The following is a 12,097-nucleotide window of genomic DNA, read 5'->3' as shown; positions in this document are numbered from 1 at the left end:
ATTGTTCCTCTGTTTTATATCATTATGAATTGAATATATTTTTGAATTTAAAATAATGTAATGAAAAATACTTATTAGTTGTAGCCTTACTGTGAATGGAATATAACATAGAAATATTAAATCTCATGCAATCATGTATTTATATCAGAGTAAGTTTGATTCTGGCCCCTCGGCTTTAACTGTGCATCGCCTCTTCCCCTCAACACTCACTTCTCTAAACTCTAACCACCAAAAGAAGACCAAACTAAACTTAAACACCAATATTTGACTCTGGAGAGCTCTCTTTCACTTCATGCCCCGCCTTTCGAGCTTTTCTTTTCTCACCTGTCTGTTGTTCACCTTCTTTCACCAGCATTACTACACTGATGAATGCAAAATCTTTGGGGAAAACAGCTCAAAAAGGCTGGCTGGTGTACTTTCTGCCTTGTACTATTGCATTTTATCAGAGTGCACACATAGCAGAGCATGTACCCACACCTTGTTTGTCTAACAGCTTATATTAATACACTGGTGCCTGTTTAGATAACAGGGGCATTTCCTATTACAAGCAGAGAAAAGGGAAGAGGGAGGTACACTTTAATTGTAAGCAGGACAGACTGTCTGTGTGTGTGTGTGTGTGTGTGTGTGTGTGTGTGTGTGTGTGTGTGTGTGTGTGTGTGTGTGTGCCCCAACTGCCTCTGCTCAAGATCAATGCCAGTGGCAAGGATGCAGGAAAAAAAGACAGTAGAAAGAAAGTAAGAAAGAGAGGAGCAGTGTGTGGGGAAAGGGTGGAGTAGGGATGGGTGATAAATAAAGAGGAATGGAAAGGAGACAAATAGAGGGGAAATGTGAATAAGTGAAACATGGTGACAGATGGATAGAGAGGAGGAGGATTGGAATGTGAAGCAAGATGAAGATGGGCTGACAGGTGGAGAAAGAAGAAAAGGAGGTGCGAGGAGTTTGAATAAAAAATAAGGAGAGATTATGGGATAAACCAAGGAACAGGGCCAAAGGGACAAAGAAAGTGGGGAAAAAAGTGGGCAAATGACAGACGCAGATAGAGAGAAAGAAGGTGTAAAATGGTGTCAGCCAGCCTGAGGTCCTTGGTGATGGATGGAAGCCAATCCATGACCGTCCCATCCTTCATCTGACAGAGAAAGAGCAAGCAACCATCCTGTAGTGCACAAAACCTCCCTACACTATCACCTGATACGTGTATGTGCCTAACCGCTCTGTCCAATTTATATGGAACAGCATTTACACGTAAACAACATGGAACACACGCTTCACTGCATGCATGTTAGACAAATGCTAAACACACACAAAGATGTAAGAAAGCCAACCCAACAATCATCTCTTTGTCTTTTCATGGCGTCCCCAATGACCCTCATTCAGCTCCAGTTATAAACTGTCCATGAACAGATATTCTATTTCTCTCCAAACACATGATGTCAAACACCTGACCGCATAAACACATGATGACCGTATTAACATTGATAGAACACTGACTTATTGTATTGTGCTTTTCTCACATTACAAAAACAAAAAATGTGCAAGAAGAGATTAGTTCTTGCTTGCTGTCTCCACAAAAGTGTTTTTGATGGCAAAGATGCCTGGAGAGGAAAACAAAGACGGAGATGCAGACAAGGACAAAGGCTTGCTCGTATATGCAGAAAGCCACACAGGTGAGTCCAACAGAAAGGTAAAGAAAAACAGATCTTACACAAAGAAACTGATATTTTTCTCAAAACGACAAAACACGAGAGGGCTGCACAGAATACAAATAAGGCTCAGTACATGCGTAAGTGTGTTTATGTGTGTGCTTAATGTGCGTGTGTGTGTGTGTGTGTGTGTGTGTGTGTGTGTGTGTGTGTGTGTGTCCTCCCTGCAGTGCTTTAGCCAGCAGAGTGTGAGATGAGGATCCTCCCCCCGGGTGACACTCTAGCATCCCACCCCTGCTGTGTGTGTGTGTGTGTGTGTGTGTGTGTGTGTGTGTGTGTGTGTGTGTGTGTGTGTGTAGGTCTGCTGCATCAGCAGTGCTTTACACCAAGGAGAAGCGACAGTCTATACACACCCTGTTAACTCACCCATGTCTACTGTCCATCACCTCACCTCACCCCTCCACGCTCTCTGCATGCTGCTGATCATTTGGCTGCCGTAAGATCACAGCTCCTTCATACATGACACGTGCAAACCACATTTCTGGCACTTAAAAAGATGTTACAAGTTGCATGCGTGTCGCATATCAAAAATGAAACCGCACTTCCAGTGAAGCTTCTGTTACAGAGAGGATGTTGCTACTTGCCCCTCCCAGTCCATTTGTAGGCAGTCCAACACCAGAGTCTAACATGGACCTGGAATCAGCAGAACTTGTGGGCACGCTTTCTTGCTGGGAGTTAGACGATAATATCGATACCAATCTGTACGGAAAATATGAAACTACAGCCTGAAGCCAGTTAGCCTAGCTTAGCGTATAGACTGGAAACTGCGGTAAACAACAAGCCTGGCTCTTAGCATGCTTTAGAGATGCTGCATGGATTTTGTTACCTCATAGAATTGAGCTTCCTTTTGTTGCCTTATCTGGACAGAGCCAGGCTAACTGTTTCCCCCTGCTTCCAGCCTTTGTGCTAAGCTAAGCTAACTGTCTCCTAGCTGTAGCTTCATATTTAGAATACAATCATGAGAGTGGTACCAATCCTCTCATCTTACAAAAAACTTTTCATTTAAGCATGTCTATTCTTGATCTTGGAAATAGTAGTTTGATAGAACAATCCCAACTCAAGAGTTACTCACTAGCCTTTTATGTCAAGCTCCATCTTCATGACAATTGATCAAACTCTGAATAGAGCTTTAATCTCTTCCTACTAGGGCTGAACGATTAATTGCTTTTGCGATAATATCGCGATATGTTAAAACGCGATTTCCTAATCGCAAAGGCTGCGATTTGGTCACATGACTCGCGAGAGCAAATCAGTCTGCACTCCGCAGAGAAAGCATCAACTAGCACGCTAATGGTACGCCGTACCTTGAGCTGATTTCTGTCATTCAAACAACTCTGAGTTGTAGTTTAAAACTTTTACAGCCATTTTAATAAAATGAAGGGTTTTATTTGGGCTTGAATCCATACATGCAGTTAATGGATACAGGCACACAGAACTCAAGGCTCGGTTGGCAACGATTAGCTCTGATTAGCGGTTAGCGGTTAGCTCCGTTATAAAGATATGAGTGGAGGAGCTGCTACTGAGAGGGGTAACAATCAGACTGATAAATGACGTTCGGGGAGCTTTCACAGCAGCGTGGCCGCGATGTTTCAACAGTTTTATTAGTACAGTTAATCCCACGGCAAGAACACCAGCAACTAGCTAATGCAACGATAGCCTCTCTGAACAAGTGCACACGGCAGCACGCAACTTCACGAGGGGGAGGGGCTGGAGGCAGCTCCTCTCTGTGCACTGTAAAAAATTGTGTGTGTGTGTGTGTGTGTGTGTGTGTGTGTGTGTGTGTGTGTGTGTGTGTGTGTATATAGATATATACTATATACTATATTTTTACTTATTTAACTGTCTAGTGTGTAATTGTGTGTAATATACTATAAATTATTATATTATTATTCTTTGTTGAATAATACAGAAGACAAAGAGCTTAAAAAAATAATCGAATCGCAATATTTGGAAAAAAAATTGCAATTAGATTATTTTCAAAAATCGTTCAGCCCTACTTCCTACACAAGAAGGCAATGACAGTGTACCAGAATGCAAGTCATCTCAAATTCCTCAACCGTCTCTCAGTCTCTCTATCAGTCTCTCTCTCTCTCTGTCTGTAGATTTTAACACCAGGTGAATACATAACAACTTGTGTTATGCACAATCCTGGGAAGAGGGACTCTGATTTCCTATTAGAGCTTCCCTGAGGCAATCTCAGTTAATCACATCCGCAGTGTTTACTTGCCTTAAACACGTCTCTCTCCCTCTCTCTTTCTCAGCAGCACAGAGGTGAGGTCTGTCTCTGTGCTGTAGCAGAGAGAGTCCGTACACAACACAATCTGCAGAATAGTCAAACACAAGCTGAACACCCTGTTATCCTTGAGAAAATTGCTAAGGGCCACATTGATTTGATGACAGTGTGTGTATACTGTATGTTTGAAAGAGGTAAACAACCGTGTAACATGTGTGGTAAGTGGAAACTGATGTGTAGGCAAGTCTGCTTGAAGTTGTGTCCAAGTTGTGTGTCCAAATAGGAGGGCTCAAATATTTGTGTGAATAACCTGTGGGTGCACAGGTGCTGTATGTCTATTGTGTGTGTGTGTGTGTGTGTGTGTGTGTGTGTGTGTGTGTGTGTGTGTGTGTTTTGGCTGGTAAGTGTTTCCGGGCAGGATCAGGCAGGATTTCAAAAACTGTAGGTCAAGACAAACAAGTCTGGCGTTAACAATGTGAGACGTGTTGCTCGCAAAGACACACACACGCACACACACGTGAGATTCTTGAGCTTGGTATGCTTAGATAATGAGGTCAGCTGTTTCTTGTTCTTGCCATTAGAAGTGAAACATGTTTAAATAAACACACACATAAAAGGTTGAAATAAAAAAAAAAGTTTTTAAGCCATATCACTTTCTTACATACCATGATCACAGACAGAGAATAAAGAAGTAAAAAGTGATATATGGATCTGACAAACGCTCCTAAATCTGGAATAATATGTACAAAATAACCTCAGAGTGATAAAGCTGTAAGAAGTGTATCTGCTACTGGATGATAAATCATTCACCTTTTGTTAAATAAGAGATTCCTAATGGTTCAAAGATGTGATTTTCTATGAATTAACTAGTGTTATATTTAACATTTTATCGGAGCAGAACATTGGGTGGTTCCCCTGCTTTGAATAAGCATTTCCTGATCTTGCTGAGGTGTGAAAAACTGTCATCTATCTTTCTTGAGCTGGTTTTACTGTGGGAATTTGCATTTCTGAGCCGAACGCAGCTCTAAACCTGTTGAAGATCCGTAAACTCTGTCAAGTGGATCCTTTGAAGATTGTGTACCTGTGTCCCTTCAGAAGAAGAGACACTTTGGGTGCTGTAATAACTACCACATATGGGATTTCAAAAATCATAACAAGTGCCCCTTACGCTGTACAGAAGAAATGAAAAATCAATCCTGCGAGGGTCGGGGAGAGCGAGAGGAGCACCAGCAGTAACCCAAATGATTGGCGATCAATATGCCCCTTTGTGTTATTAGAATTGCTGTCTTATTTTTTATTCTCTTCATTTGTCATACCCTTAATCTAAGAGTTTTGACTCTTTCGCTGACTGAACCCTCCAATCTTTACAAGCAGATGAGACGAGACATTTTCAGCAACCGCCCCTAAATTGGCTGGATTGAATAAGAGCAAATTTAATGACCATTTCTCTACCAGCAGCTAGTTCTCTCGTTCGTTCTCAAATGAAAGACCTCATAAAAGAAATGTATAAATGTTCATTACTCCATGCAACTTTAAGGGATGGATCTAAAAGAAGCCAAATCAAGCTAATGATGATCAAACCCTTAAATCCTATACATAAATATTCACAACAGACTCGTTACATTGCAGCTTGGTGAGGCCTTAAATTAAAAGCACTTTGAATATACTGTAAAATATTGGCTTTTCTGCAGGGGTGGGAATGGACGTAACCCTTGTCAGTTCATCCCATTAAGCTTCATATGATCTAATGTTAGTAAATCCAAAATTCATGTTAGCCGCACAGAAACACAAATGGGTGTTCCCTTGACAGGTAGCAGCTAACAGTGGCACCCCTCAACCACAGCTTGTTGGCTGCTGAATGGCCTCTTAAGCATTTCCTCTTTCTTAGCCAAAAACCCCCACATGTAAGTTAAAAACCAACACATTCCTAAAGCTAAAAGTAACTTAAAGCTGAGCAATGCAAAAACTAAGCAGAGGCCAACTCGTCCATGAAAGATTTATGCAAACTACTTCAGTGATCTTATGAGGGATATTTAGACCACAGCAAACACCATAAAACAGAAATTCAATTCTGTAAAAATCCCATCCTGTCCAGCACAGCAGGAACTCCATTTAAAAGGGAAAACAATAACACTCAGCTCCTCTGTTTTGCTCTGTTCCAGATCAATGAAAGAAAAAAAGGCTCTTTCCGACAACAGAACACAACAGTAATTTCCATTTTTATAATAGAATCCTGCTCAATCTGAAGCAAACTTGACATTTAACAAACATTATTTGGTAGTCACAGCAACACGCGCTTCCTCCAGACTCAATCCTTGGCGTAAATTTCCCAAGGTGTGTGTCTCACAAATGGACAGGGGTGTCAAACAGGGCACGCAGGGTAATTGCAAAATCTGAGGTGCAGAGTCAAACACTCTACTGTTTGCCTACCAATGATGGGGATGGGGCTCTTGCTTGTTAAAGCCTAAGTGAGTGTGAAATGCATGTAGTCTGCCTAAAGACATCTTGACAGCCTATGATGAAACTCTACTTTCACAGCAGTCAGACACACTGTGAATATTATACGTTATCCCTTCAGCACCACAACCTTCATGCCCAGTATAGCAGCATCTCTGTGTTCTCTATTAGTCTATACACATTATGACCAGTTATAATGAAGCAGAATAACAGGCAGCAGTCCCTCCTGAATAGGGAACAGTTCTGGTCATGCAAATAAAAAACTCATTTTAGCACAAGGTTATATGACTCAGATGCCTACATTAAGAATTGAGTCCAATTTAAATAGTTTTACACTAAAATACTTCTTGAAAGCTTCTGACAAACACACAAGGTGTAGTTCAATACTTTGGGAAATACACATATTTACTTTCTTGCTCAGTTAGATGACCAATAAGAATCTGGAGCCAGGAGACGGTTTAAGCTTAGCATAAAAACTAAATATGAAATAAATATGCCTACCAGCACCTCTAAAACTCACAAATTAACACTTTATGTCTATAATATTTAATCCTAGTTGTGGTTTTACAGGGGGTTAATTGCTGGACTGTTTATTGGCCAGAAGCAGTGACTTCCTGGAGTCTCTACTGGTTGCTTGGCAACCCAAAGGTGAAAACAAAAAACACAACTTGTCGTTTTAACACTTTGGGTTAATTAGAGCGAGTTAAAAAGGTGCTGAAAGGCAGATTTTCTTACCTTTGATAAGGCTCGGCAAGCTGTTTCCCCCGTTTCCAGTCTTTATGCTAAGCTAAGCGGCTGCTGGCTCCATCTTTCCATTGAACAGAAATAGTCTTTTTAATTAGACTTTCTCACTAACTCTTCACTCTGTGAGAGCGGTAAATCCCAAAATGTTGAACTGTTTGTTTTACAAAATAATGTGTCTGCTTGATGATGAGGCAGACACCGGACCTATCTGGTAACACGTAACATTAATAAACAAAATTAGAAACAGAACAGCCAACAAAACATGCAAATGAGACCAACTAAATCATGAGTTTGGCTGTAATAAAACACAACACAAACACGTAAGCAGTGTTTTCATAGCTGGCTCAGTGTGGATGAGGCTAGACCCTCCTATCCAAGCTGGATGGGAAAATGTTTGGACAGCTTGAGTGTGATTCTTTCCATTAAGGGATGTGTGAACAAAAGGCTACCCATATCAACCCAAAACAAACTCTCCTTGGACTTGGTGCAGTTTGCAGTAAAGTCCTCAGAGAACGCTCTCGGCCCTTTTGCTCCTCACTCATTTCCCTTCTTACGTGCAACAGCTGCACATACCCAGCCTTGTCTCCATCCAAATACCAGCATTAGCAGCATGCTATGAATATTCTGAAGTTAAAACTGTCACAAAGCATTTGCCCTGCTGTCCTCTTACATTTGCCGCCACACAGTCAATCGCTTATAGAGTGACAAAGATTTAGTTATACACAGACATGCAGTTCTGTCTCTTTGACATGTATACAATTACATGAAAACAAGGAAGGGTGAGCATTTTGGCATTTCTTTTTAGCATCATTTGGATCAATTTGTTTCCATGCTGGTCTGGACAGAGGGGTATTTTAAGAACTCTATACTCATTTTAGGCACAGTTACAGATTCAGGATTTAAAGCTCAACTACTGCAGTTTCAGCAGCGTAGTGGGTATTTATTCACCATGCTCCTATTAAAAGATGTCAGGGCCATGTGAGTTTTTATTAATGGTTAGCCTAAAACATGAGGAAGTGCAGCAAAAGCAAAGGGAAGCTAAAACAAAGTACAAATTGTGTTTGCTGAGGCGAATGTCAACTTCTGTGAAAGCCAGTCTGCTGCAGTGTGGATGGCCTGCCAACAGCTCCTATTCAACAACTGAACACATCAACACAGACTGAGGGAGGGGGTTTCTATTGGTGGCATTTGGCTGTGTGTGTGTGTGTGTGTGTGTGTGTGTGTGTGTGTGTGTGGGGCTGACAAGAGTGTGAAAAAGGGTGTTCATGTATTTGGCAGGTGAGCAGAGAGGAAATTCAGATTCACAATTACAGAGAAAGATGGTTGTAGAACAGTGTGTGTGCCTCTGCTTCACCAAGCATCACATTTATGCACATACAGTATGTGTGTTTGCTCATGTGTGCACACCAGCTCTACGCTATAAGGAAGGAGAGGCCATGTACTTGTCAGTGCCAATGAGACAATACATGTCTGAGGTTATCCAGAGGGCTCAGTAACATCCACACACATGACCATCCATACAGTGTAGGTATATGTATGTGTGTGTGTGTGTGTGTGTGTGTGTGTGTGTGTGTGTGTGTGTGTGTGAGAGTGAGAGAGACTAAAACCAGTCAGTCAATCTGTCACTATGGGGGAAGTTGATTTGCATCTCAAAAACAAGTAGGCCTACAGACATATCTTGCTGTCATGAAGACTGAATATTTTTCCACAAATGTTCTGGTGCGCCTTAAAAAAAAACACACACACACACACACACATGAAGAAGAATGCCAAACCATAACTGCTGTCACACACTGTAAACAAGGCGACAAACAAGACATTTTTATTTCACTACCCCTAATATAAGTCAATTAATATCATGTGAATATGAAGATTTGTGCTCATGGAAATGTGAAAGTAGCACCAAGGTTATATAGTTATATTTCATTAAAAAAAATGGCCCTTAGGAGATTGGAAAATGGACATGATGCTACAGACTACTGCCAATGTTAACCAAATGAAGAACGGCAGAGGGGAGAGAGAAAGAGAGACAGCTGCTCCCAAAATATTCAAGTATCACGCAGCATCAACATTCCCAGCACTGTTTAGTATGAATAGGACACGAAATATGTTTGAGTATGTAAGGCAACAAGTCTCAGTTCCAGCTTCGCTGTCACCGCTACTCACATTTGGTTTCACTGCGAGCAATTTAGTCTGCCGCAGTCACAACTACAGCACACTCTCTGTTTAGTTTCCCAATGCGTCCTCCACACACACACACACACACACACACACACACACACACACACACACACACACACACACACAAAAACACAAACACACACACACACAAACACACAAACACTCATACATTCTCAGCCCAGCTGCAGCAGTAATATAAAAAATAAACAACCACAAGAACACAACACAACTTTTATACAGAGGTGTGAAGATATGAAACAAGCGCTTACCAGAGAAAGAGGACTATCCAAAAATCTGCATTCAGCGGCTGGTTGAACAGAAAAGTGTCTGGATTTGTTAGGTGCGCGTGGATCCTTCGTCTAAAGCTTCCGGTGCTGCATTAAAGAGATGAGAGTGAAGTAGCCTAGTCTGAGGAGGATACACACAGACAGCTATGCGACTCGTTCTTCAGCCTGCGCACATTTCTGGACGTGAGAGACACGGAGCTGTTCGTTTCAGTCCGCTCCGCTCTGAGCTTTGCCAAGCAGCAGCCGGACGCTGGTGGGAGGAGTGCTAGGGAACAGCCGCGGCGCGAAGCTCCATGGGAAATGTATTTCACGAATACTAAAGCTTGACTGGCTAGATGTGCTTTAGGACACTTTTTGTATTAAATGAGCTCCGTACACACTTACTGTATAATAATTTAATATGGAATCATATACAAAATAATAATAATGGTAAACTTAATATTGTATTTAAATGCATCTATATTAAAGGTCCTATGACATGACTTTTTGGATGCTTTTATTTAGGCCTTAGTGATTCCCTAATACTGTATCCGAATAACCTAGAAATCTAGACACACCCTAGCGGCAGCAAATTTAATTTGCAGCCAGGGTCTAGGCACTTGCGAGCTGGAAAAATCAAACTCTAGTCATGCCAATCACATCGTGTATAGAGTCGGTGGGCGGGCTTATGGCTGCTGCTGCTGGGATCCTTTTTTTTTTCACTGGTAATGATTCCATGATTTATGAGTAACATGTTTTGTTATATATTCACATGTAGCCTAGTTAGAAGCATAACAACTGCAGTTTTATTTATATCAGTCTTAGTGATTTGTGTTCTTCACACTCCTGGGGACACCCTAAAGGACTTCTGGGACTTCCTTAGGGAGACAGAACTTGAATAGAGAGTGGTGTAATGAATGCAGTAGTACCAAAGTGCTACGTCCTTGCTCACTATTAGTCTCAAGGGGGAAATACCTTTGCTCTGACAGTAAATGCATTGGTAGCCTATTTCCCAAGAAAACCCCTGGGTGTTACTTCTCACAAATCTTACATTGTTACGATCTTTCTCAATTCATCCTCTAATCAAAGCTTCTATACTCCATATTCACACTTAAACTGGATGTAACCCAACATGTGAATACTGTAGCAGATATGAACTCTACTGTGTTGTGACACATTGAACCATGTTACCCATCACTTTTTGAAAATTACATGTTTACTCCAAGTAGTAAAAGCAACACTGATAGCAACATAGAACATAGAACATCCTGAACACCAGTGTCTTCTTGTAGGATCATTTTCAGAATGACAATGGACATTTCATAAGTTATTATTGTGCTCAGGCAGAACACTTGATAAATGAAATCCTGCACCAAGACAATACATCTACTTTCCTTGAGGTCAAACATCCCCTTGAGCATTAATTGTTTCAGAGCGCTCTTTCCCCCACTTTCTTACTGCTGGACTTAACTCTGTGTGTGTGTGTGTGTGTGTGTGTGTGTGTGTGTGTGTGTGTGTGTGTGTGTGTGGGTGTGGGTGTGTGTGTTTGGGAAGTGTATAGGAAATGCTTCTGCCCCTCAATAGCGGTATGTCTAAATTTAGAGCCCTATGCCTCCACTGTCCGACTGTCACAGGCTGCGACAGACTGTCGGCTCAGGAAAGAGACTTGAGGCGTGTTGAAGTAAGGATAAACTGTGCGAGCTCGAGTGGGCTGATCTGAGAATAACGCATTTGTTCTACGCCTTGAAAACAGGGTGACTATAAATACACTACTGAACAGAGCTGAAGGAAGTGCAAACCAATTGTGCAAAGTTTTATTTTTTTTATTTATTTATAGATTAGTATGCAATGTTTTTTCTTTCTTTTTTTTCCAAAATAAGTTTTTAAAAAAATGGACCACTGAAATGTAATTGTCAGTTTATTAGGAAAATACTGAACTTACATGTATTATTATTCATGCTGACAAAATGTGGCCAAGAGATAAACACACAGTTATACTCTTCACTGTGAAAACCTTCCCTTTAAAATTACAAAACTGATTTAATGTCATGCAGCAAACTCCCCCATCACACACACACACACACACACACACACACACACACACACACACACACACACACACACACTTAATTATTTCACAGAAGCAATTCTGCAATGATTAAATTTGACTTAAGTGCTAACACAGTCAAAATGTAAATGCATTTCCATTTCTGATTTCTGATTTCTGATTTCTGTTGTTATACCCTGACAGGCTTTTGACCTTTTTTCATCTGCTGAGTGCAGGAAGCAGTCCCTGGAGACCATTTCCCATCTTCCCTGTCTATTTGATTATGAGATGTGTCTGTTTGATTGTCTTTTTGGAGAGCAGCACCTCCTTTATTGACTTAGTGCAGTGACAGACCCCACACTCGTCCTCTCCTAACATCATTCTGCTCGGTGACATCGTTTGTCAGATGATTACTGCAAGGTGTCACAGTCGGTTTGCCTGGGAGTTTGCTAACGAGCTTTGTCATGGC

The 12,097-nt window shown here is 41.2% G+C and overlaps 1 protein-coding gene across 2 annotated transcripts in view; it reads right to left on the bottom strand.

The window, feature by feature from the left end:
- pag1 (phosphoprotein membrane anchor with glycosphingolipid microdomains 1) overlaps positions 1-9,859 on the bottom strand; it is a 52,024-nt gene extending 42,165 nt beyond the window's left edge. For both annotated transcript variants that reach the window (XM_031296257.2, XM_031296256.2), the window contains exon 1: positions 9,585-9,859. The gene's annotated coding sequence lies outside the window, so the exon portion shown is untranslated. The remainder of the gene's footprint in view (positions 1-9,584) is intronic.
- Positions 9,860-12,097: the final 2,238 nt, after the last annotated feature.

The sequence above is a fragment of the Sander lucioperca genome, chromosome 16, assembly GCF_008315115.2.
Source record: "Sander lucioperca isolate FBNREF2018 chromosome 16, SLUC_FBN_1.2, whole genome shotgun sequence".
Lineage (NCBI taxonomy): Eukaryota > Metazoa > Chordata > Actinopteri > Perciformes > Percidae > Sander > Sander lucioperca.
Note: the sequence above shows the minus strand (reverse complement) of the source record. Positions and strands in the feature narration are given on the sequence as shown.